Here is a 10,000-nt window from a genome sequence, read left to right as displayed (position 1 = left end):
CCCAGAGGGCTCTACTTGAAACCCAAAAGAGTTTTCCTATGGGGGCAACCGAAGAACCATTTAGGGAACCCTTTTTTTCTAAGAGTGTCCTAACAGGAGAGTACATGCACCTGCGGGTTAAACTAAGCTTGATTGCAACCTGATATCTGTATATAATGACCAGATGCTCATGCTCAAACATAGCTCCAAAATCAACCCATAGAAGCGCACTGGGCTGATTTTGGACAGAGATTGGCGAGAGGGAAAACTCTCTCTTTGCTTCGTCCTCTCTGTTGCAACGAAAAACCCACAAGGCTAAACCACCAGATCAGATGATCTCTTGTTGTTACCAGGTTAACTGATCAGTTGATCTCTCCGGGTCAACTGATCAGATGATCTCTTGTTGTTACCAAGTTAAGTGATCAGTTGATCTCTCCGGGTCAAATGATCAGATGATCTCTTGGTACCGTGTCAAGTGATGATGTTACCAGACAGCTGCTCTAGATTCTCTACTCCAGCCCCTAATGAAATATCGACCTATCAGGAGCATTGGAACCGTAAGGCTGATGAATGACATATAAAGGTCATGTAATCAAGTGGGGATGGAGTCCAGGTGAGTGTCATTATGCTCAAATGCGCGTAACACTGATGACAGGTGTGCGTCATAAACGAGCAGCCTGGTGACCTAGAGGCCGGAGAGGGAGCACACGTGACAGTAGGCCTATATTTCATTCAAACGAGGACAGTGGGGAGGGATCATACATAGAGACTCTCTGAGGACAGTGGTGAATCACCACACATAGAGACTCTCTGAGGACAGTAGTGAATCACCACACATAGAGACTCTCTGAGGACAGTGGTGAATCACCACACATAGAGACTATCTGAGGACAGTGGTGAATCACCACATAGGGAGACTCTCTGAGGACAGTGGTGAATCACCACACATAGAGACTCTCTGAGGACAGTAGTGAATCACCACACATAGAGACTCTCTGAGGACAGTGGTGAATCACCACACATAGAGACTCTCTGAGGACAGTAGTGAATCACCACACAGGGAGACTCTGAGGACAGTGGTGAATCACCACACATAGAGACTCTCTGAGGACAGTGGTGAATCACCACACATAGAGACTCTCTGAGGACAGTAGTGAATCACCACACATAGAGACTCTCTGAGGACAGTGGGGAATCACCACACATAGAGACTCTCTGAGGACAGTAGTGAATCACCACACAGGGAGACTCTCTGAGGACAGTGGTGAATCACCACACAAGGAGACTCTCTGAGGACAGTGGTGAATCACCACACATAGAGACTCTCTGAGGACAGTGGTGAATCACCACACAATGAGACTCTCTGAGGACAGTAGTGAATCACCACACAGGGAGACTCTCTGAGGACAGTGGTGAATCACCACACAGGGAGACTCTCTGAGGACAGTAGTGAATCACCACACAGGGAGACTCTCTGAGGACAGTGGTGAATCACCACACAGGGAGACTCTCTGAGGACAGTGGTGAATCAACACAGGGAGACTCTTTGAGGACAGTGGTGAATCACCACACAGGGAGACTCTCTGAGGACAGTGGGGAGGGACTCTGAGGGATCATACATGGAGACTCTGAGGACAGTTGTGAATACACTCTGTGAATACACTCTGTTTCAGTAAAGCTAGCTATAGCTCGGCTCCATTCTGATCAATAACTGGAGCTGAGGACAGTAGTGAATCACCACACAAGGAGACTCTGAGGACAGTAAAGCTAGCTAAGGCTCGGCTCCATTCTGATCAATAACTGGAGCTGAGGAGCGGTTGAGGTATTGATGCAGACATATATGCACCGTTTCAAGACAATTGATTCTGGCGGATGGAAGTACTTCCCATTGAAGCACTTTGGGCCACACAGCACTTTGTAAAAGGGGATATTGTCTTATAGGTGTGAGGGAAACGTATTTACATTAACAGTGTAACACTGTGTGTGCTGACTGGCGACTCTAGCAGCTCTGGACAGGCGGGAGATTCTAGCAGCTCTGGACAGGCGGGAGACTCTAGCAGCTCTGGACAGGCGGGAGACTCTAGCAGCTCTGAAGAGACGGGAGACTCTAGCAGCTCTGGAGAGACGGGAGGCTCTAGCAGCTCTGGACAGACGGGAGACTCTAGCAGCGCTGGACAGGTGGGAGACTCTAGCAGCTCTGGACAGGCGGGAGACTCTAGCAGCGCTGGACAGGCGGGAGACTCTAGCAGTGCTGGACAGGCGGGAGACTCTAGCAGCGATGGACAGACGGGAGACTCTAGCAGCGATGGACAGACGGGAGACTCTAGCAGCTCTGAACAGACGGGAGACTCTAGCAGCTCTGGACAGACGGGATACTCTATTAGCTCTGGACAGGCGGGAGACTCTAGCAGCTCTGGACAGGCGGGAGACTCTAGCAGCTCTGGACAGGCGGGAGACTCTAGCAGCTCTGGACAGGCTGGAGACTCTAGCAGCTCTGGAGAGACGGAAGGCTCTAGCAGCACTGGACAGGCGGGAGACTCTAGCAGTGATGGACAGGCGGGAGACTCAAGCAGCTCTGGACAGACAGGAGACTCTAGCAGCTCTGGAGAGGAGGAAGGCTCTAGCAGCGCTGGACAGGCGGGAGCACCAGTAGACAAAGGACGAAGAGACAGCCTGGTGCGGGGGGCTGCCACCGGAGGGCTGGTGCGTGGAGGTGGCACTGGATGGACCGGACAGTGAAGGCGTACTAGAGATCTTGAGAGCAGGGCTTGCACCATCTGCCCTGGCTGGATCTTCACCCTAGCCCGGCAGATGTGGGGAGCTGGGATGTAGCGCACCGGGCTAAGCACGCGTACTGGGTACTCCTCCTGATCTTCGTCTGAGGAGGAGAAGCGAGAAGGATCGGAGGACCAATGCGCAGCGTGGTAAGTGTCCATATCGTTTAATAAAACATAAACTGAACACTCAATGAATACAAAACAATAAACGTGAACAAAACCGAAACAGTACCGTGTGGCGAACAAACACAGACACGGAAACAATCACCCACAAAACAACAGTGAAACCCAGGCTACCTAAGTATGATTCTCAATCAGAGACAACTAACGACACCTGCCTCTGATTGAGAACCATACTAGGCCGAACACAGAAAACCAACCTAGAAACACAAAACATAGAATGCCCACCCAACTCACGTCCTGACCAACTAAAACAAACAAATAACACAGGAACTAGGGTCAGAACGTGACAGTGTGGTACTACAGCAGTTTTAACAAGGACATTCTTAACATCAACTCTTGTTCGTGTCGCCAATTATGGCAAACTGTTTGTAATAGAAACAGCATAAGGCTTTAGATATAGTATAATAGAGTATTGTTGTCATAACACTAGTTTGTGGATCACAATTTCTACGTTGAGTCAATTTCACCTGGTATAAAATACATTTTCAACACTATTTTCATTTTCAACACTATATATTTTTTTCTGGGGCCCTAGGTACAGGAAGCAGTATGTTCTGGGGCTCTAGGTACAGGAAGCAGGAGGCTATGGGGCCCTAGGTACATGAAGCAGTAAGTTCTGGGGCCCTATGTACAGGAAGCAGTAAGTTCTGGGGCCCTATGTTGAGGAAGCAGTAAGTTCTGGGGCCCAAGGTACAGAACGCATTAAGATCTGGGGCCCTAGGTACAGGAAACAGGAGGTTATGGGGCCCTAGGTACATGAAGCAGTAAGTTGTGGGGCCCTAGGTACAGGAAGCAGTACATAAAGCAGTACAGGAAGCAGTACAGGAAGCAGTACAGGAAGCAGTACGTTCTGGGGCCCTAGGTACAGGAAGCAGTAAGTTCTGGGGCCCCAGGTACAGGAAGCAGTACAGGAAGCAGTACAGGAAGCAGTACAGGAAGCAGTACAGGAAGCAGTACGTTCTGGGGCCCTAGGTACAGTAAGCAGTAAGTTATGGGGCCCTATGAACAGGAAGCAGTTCGTTCTGGGGCCCTAGGTACAGGAAGCAGTAAGTTCTGGGGCCCTAGGTACAGGAAGCAGTATGTTCTGGGTCCCTATGTGCACTAAGTTCTGGGGCCCTATGTAAAACAAGCAGTAAGTTCTGGGGCGCAAGGTACAGTAAGCAGTACATTCTGGGGCCCTAGGTACAGTAAGCAGTAAGTTCTGGGGCCCTAGGTACAGGAAGCAGTAAGTTCTGGGGCCCAAGGTACAGTAAGCAGTACGTTCTGGGGCCCTAGGTACAGGAAGCAGTAAGTTCTGGGGCCCTAGGTACAGGAAGCAGTAAGTTCTGGGGCCCTAGGTACAGGAAGCTGTAAGCTCTGGGGCTCTATGTACAGGAAGCAGTATGTTCTGGGGTCCTAGGTACAGGAAGCTGTAAGTTCTGGGGCCCAAGGTACAGTAAGCAGTATGTTCTGGGGTCCTAGGTACAGGAAGCTGTAAGTTCTGGGGCCCTAGGTACAGGAAGCAATACGTTCTGGGGCCCTAGGTACAGGAAGCAGTACGTTCTGGGGCCCTATGTGCAGTACGTTCTGGGGCCCTAGGTACAGGAAGCAGAACGTTCTGGGGCCCTAGGTACAGGAGGCAGTAAGCTCTGGGGCCCTATGTACAGGAAGCAGTAAGCAGCGTACCTCCCTCTCTAGAACTAGTCTGGATGGGGGATTATTCACTAATAAGAGTAGCCTTCAGAAAGATCATACAGTCTGGTACTTGGCCCTGGCAGAGGTTTTTAAAAGCTTTGTAAATGGATACAAGGTTAAGGTTTTAGTACTACCATAGACAGATAGACAGGCTGACATGTAAGGGTTTAAGGTTTTAGTCCTACTACAGATAGATTGAAATGCTGACATGTATGGGTTAAGGTTTTGCTATGACCTTGCCGTGGTCACCTCTCAAAAACAAAATGCATTTTGCCCTTTCCTCTACAAGCTACTGACAGTAATCGATCTCTCTTTCAAATCAACCCAATAATAGCTCAATCTAAGCAGTTGATTTCTCAGACAATATCTGGCACAACATAGAGAGAAAATAATATGTGGAAGTGCTACTCCTGGAGATAGATGGAGGGAGGGAGGGAGGGAGGGAGGGAGGGAGGGAGGGAGGGAGGGAGGGAGGGAGAGAGAGATGGAGGGAGGGATAGAGGGAGGGAGGGAGGGAGGGAGGGAGGGAGGGAGGGAGGGAGGGAGGGAGGGAGGGAGGGAGGGAGGGAGGGAGGGAGGGAGGGAGGGATGGATGGAGGGATGGAGAGATGGAGAGATGGAGAGATGGAGGGAGGGAGGGAGGGAGGGAGGGAGGGAGGGAGGGAGGGAGGGAGGGAGGGAGGGAGGGAGGGAGGGAGGGATGGAGAGATGGAGGGATAGAGAGATGGATGGAGGGAGGGAGGGAGGGAGGGAGGGAGGGAGGGAGGGAGGGAGGGAGGGAGGGAGGGAGGCATGGAGGGAGGGAGAGATGGAGGGAGGGAGGGAGGGAGGGAGGGAGGGAGGGAGGGAGGGAGGGAGGGAGGGAGGGAGGGATGGAGGGAGGGAGGGAGGGAGGGAGGGAGGGAGGGAGGGAGGGAGGGAGGGAGGGAGGGAGGGAGGGGAGAGATGGAGGGATGGAGAGATGGAGAGATGGAGGGAGGGAGGGAGGGAGGGAGGGAGGGAGGGAGGGAGGGAGGGAGGGAGGGAGGGAGGGAGGGATGGAGAGATGGAGAGATGGAGGGAGGGAGGGAGGGAGGGAGGGAGGGAGGGAGGGAGGGAGGGAGGGAGGGAGGGAGGAGAGATGGAGGGAGGGAGGGAGAGATGGAGAGATGGAGGGATAGAGAGATGGATGGAGGGAGGGAGGGAGGGAGGGAGGGAGGGAGGGAGGGAGGGAGGGAGGGAGGGAGAGCTGAAGGGATGGAGGGAGAAATGGAGGGATGGAGGGAGAGAGAGATGAAGGGATGGAGGGAGAAATGGAGGGATGGAGGGAGATAGAGATGGAGAAATGGAGGGATGGAGGGATAGGATGAAGGGATGGAGGGATGGATAGAGAGATGGATGGAGGGATATGATGATGAATGAAGGGATGGAGGGATGGAGAGACGGAGGGAAGGAGGGAGAGACGGAGGGATGGAAGGATAGGATGAGGGATGAAGGGATGGAGGGATAGAGGGATGGAGGGATAGGATGAGGGATGAAGGAATGGAGGAATGGAAGGATGAAGGGATGGAATGATGGAGAGATAGAGGGATAGAGGGATGGAGAGACGGATGGATGGAGGGATAGAGGGATGTAGAGACGGAGGGATGGAGGGATGGAGGGATAGAGGGATGGAGAGACGGGGGGATGGAAGGATAGGATGAGGGATGGAGGGATGGTGGGATGAGGGATAGGATGAAGGGATGGGGGGATGGAGGGATAGGATGAGGGATGGAGGGATAGGAAGAAGGGATGGAGGGATAGGATGAGGGATGGAGGGATGGAGGGATGGAGAGATGGAGGGAGTGAGGGAGGGTTGGAGGGATGGAGATATGGAGGGATGGAGAGATGGAGGGATGGAGGGATGGAGGGAGGGAGGGATGGAGAGATGGAGGGATAGAGGGATGGAGGGAGGAAGGAAGGGATGGATGGAGGGATGAAGAGATGGAGGGATGGAGATATGGAGGGATAGAGGGATGGAGGGAGGGATGGAGGGAGGGAGGGAGGGAGGGATGGAGGGAGGGAGGGAGGGAGGGAGGGAGGGAGGGAGGGAGGGAGGGAGGGAGGGAGGGAGGGAGGGAGGGAGGGAGGGAGGGAGGGAGGGATAGGACGGAGGTTAGCTATATGCTATTAGCTGCTGTCATTCCCTCTGTAGCACCAACAATAATATGACACAGAAAGGTCTCAGTAGGTGAAAGCAATACGATGAAAACCTCTCAAGTCGTTTCACCTCTCCTTCATCACGAACACAGAAACGGATCTAAGTCTCAAATAGCACATTGGCAGACAGGCAGACAGACAGACAGGCAGGCAAGCAGGCAGACAGACAGACAGACAGACAGGAAGGAAGGAAGGAAGGAAGGAAGGAAGGACGGAAGGAAGGAAGGAAGGAAGGAAGGAAGGAAGGAAGGAAGGAAGGAAGGCAGGCAGGCAGGCAGACAGCTGTATTTCTAAATTAAAGATGGAGAGACGGAGGGACGGAGAGGTGGAGGGATGGAGGGGTGGAGGGATGGAGGGATGGAGAGATGGAGAGATGGAGGGATGGAGAGATGGAGAGATGGAGGGATAGAGAGATGGAGGGATGGAGAGACGGAGGGATAGAGAGACGGAGGGATAGAGAGATGGATGGAGGGAGGGAGGGAGGGAGGGAGAGATGGAGGGAGGGAGGGAGGGAGGGAGGGAGGGAGGGAAAGAGGGAGGGAGGGAGGGAGGGAGGGAGGGAGGGAGGGAGGTAGGGAGGGAGGGAGAGAGAGCTGAAGGGATGGAGGGAGAAATGGAGGGATGGATGGAGAGAGAGATGAAGGGATGGAGGGAGAAATGGAGGGATGGAGGGAGAGAGAGATGGAGAAATGGAGGGATGGAGGGATAGGATGAAGGGATTGAGGGATGGATAGAGAGATGGGGATGGAGGGATATGATGATGAATGAAGGGATGGAGGGATGGAGAGACGGAGGGAAGGAGGGAGAGACGGAGGGATGGAAGGATAGGATGAGGGATGAAGGGATGGAGGGATAGAGGGATGGAGGGATAGGATGAGGGATGAAGGAATGGAGGAATGGAAGGATGAAGGGATGCAATGATGGAGAGATAGAGGGATAGAGGGATGGAGAGACGGAGGGATGGAGGGATAGAGGGATGGAGAGACGGAGGGATGGAGGGATGGAGGGATAGAGGGATGGAGAGACGGGGGGGTGGAAGGATAGGATGAGGGATGGAGGGATGGTGGGATGAGGGATAGGATGAAGGGATGGGGGGATGGAGGGATAGGATGAAGGGATGGGGGAATGGAGGGATAGGATGAGGGATGGAGGGATAGGAAGAAGGGATGGAGGGATAGGATGAGGGATGGAGGGATGGAGGGATGGAGAGATGGAGGGAGTGAGGGAGGGTTGGAGGGATGGAGATATGGAGGGATGGAGAGATGGAGGGATGGAGGGAGGGAGGGATGGAGAGATGGAGGGATAGAGGGATGGAGGGAGGAAGGAAGGGATGGATGGAGGGATGAAGAGATGGAGGGATGGAGATATGGAGGGATAGAGGGATAGAGGGAGGGAGGGAGGGAGGGAGGGAGGGAGGGAGGGAGGGAGGGAGGGAGGGATAGGACGGAGGTTAGCTATATGCTATTAGCTGCTGTCATTCCCTCTGTAGCACCAACAATAATATGACACAGAAAGGTCTCAGTAGGTGAAAGCAATACGATGAAAACCTCTCAAGTCGTTTCACCTCTCCTTCATCACGAACACAGAAACGGATCTAAGTCTCAAATAGCACATTGGCAGACAGGCAGACAGACAGACAGGCAGGCAAGCAGGCAGACAGACAGACAGACAGACAGACAGACAGGAAGGAAGGAAGGAAGGAAGGAAGGAAGGAAGGAAGGAAGGAAGGCAGGCAGGCAGGCAGGCAGACAGCTGTATTTCTAAATTAAAGATGGAGAGACGGAGGGACGGAGAGATGGAGGGATGGAGGGGTGGAGGGATGGAGGGGTGGAGAGATGGAGGGATGGAGAGATGAAGGGATGGAGAGATGGAGAGATGGAGGGATGGAGAGATGGAGGGATGGAGGGATGGAGAGACGGAGTGATAGAGAGACGGAGGGATAGAGAGATGGATGGACGGAGGGACGGAGAGACGGAGAGATGGAGAGACGGAGGGATGGAGGGATAGAGAGATGGAGGGACGGAGGGATGGAGGGATAGAGAGACGGAGAGACGAAGGGATGGAGAGACGGAGGGATGGAGGGATAGAGAGACGGAGGGATAGAGAGACAGAGGGATGGAGAGATAGCCAGCACTGTGATCAACGGGTGGGGATCTCCGTTCTGAATCCACAATTGGAACCCTATTCCCTACGTAGTGCACTACTTTTGGCCAGAGCCCTATGGGACTCTCTATGGGTCGTGGTTAAACGGCTACCCTACCCCCTCTACACTCTAACCACTAGGCTACGCTGCCCCCTCTACACTAACCACTAGGCTACGCTGCCTCCTCTACATTCTAACCACTAGGCTACCTGCCACCTCTACACTCTAACCACTAGGCTACCTGCCACCTCTACACTCTAACCACTAGGCTACCTGCCACCTCTACACTCTAACCACTAGGCTACGCTGCCCCCTCTACACTAACCACTAGGCTACGCTGCCTCCTCTACACTCTAACCACTAGGCTACCTACCTCCTCTACACTCTAACCACTAGGCTACCCTGCCACCTCTACAATCTAACCACTAGGCTACCTTGCCACCTCTACACTCTAACCACTAGGCCACCCTGCCGCCTCTACACTCTAACCACTATGCTACCCTGCCGCCTCCACACTCTAACCACTAGGCTACCCTGTCACCTCTACACTCTAACCACTAGGCCACCCTGCCACCTCTACACTCTAACCACTAGGCTACCCTGCCGCCTCTACACTCTAACCACTAGGCTACCTGCCACCTCTACACTCTAACCACTAGGCCACCCTGCCGCCTCTACACTCTAACCACTAGCTACCCTGCCGCCTCCACACTCTAACCCTAGGCTACCCTGCCACCTCCACACTCTAACCACTAGGCCACCCTGCCGCCTCTACACTCTAACCACTAGTTACCCTGCCCCCTCTACACTCTAATCACTAGGCTACCTGCCACCTCTACACTCTAACCACTAGGCTACCCTGCCACCTCTACACTCTAACCACTAGGCTACCTGCCACCTCTACACTCTAACCACTAGGCTACCTGCCTCCTCTACACTCTAACCACTAGGCCACCCTGCCGCCTCTACACTCTAACCACTAGCTACCCTGCCGCCTCCACACTCTAACCACTAGGCCACCCTGCCGCCTCCACACTCTAACCACTAGGCCACCCTGCCACCTCTA

The 10,000-nt window shown here is 53.5% G+C and overlaps 1 protein-coding gene across 1 annotated transcript in view; it reads right to left on the bottom strand.

The window, feature by feature from the left end:
• LOC139391058 (netrin receptor UNC5A-like) overlaps positions 1-10,000 on the bottom strand; it is a 491,035-nt gene that overhangs the window by 413,537 nt on the left and 67,498 nt on the right. The window lies entirely within an intron of this gene.

Source organism: Oncorhynchus clarkii, chromosome 31, assembly GCF_045791955.1.
Source record: "Oncorhynchus clarkii lewisi isolate Uvic-CL-2024 chromosome 31, UVic_Ocla_1.0, whole genome shotgun sequence".
Taxonomy (NCBI): Eukaryota; Metazoa; Chordata; class Actinopteri; order Salmoniformes; family Salmonidae; genus Oncorhynchus; species Oncorhynchus clarkii.
The sequence above is the reverse complement of the archived record's forward strand: the minus strand, read 5'-3'. Positions and strand labels throughout refer to the sequence as shown.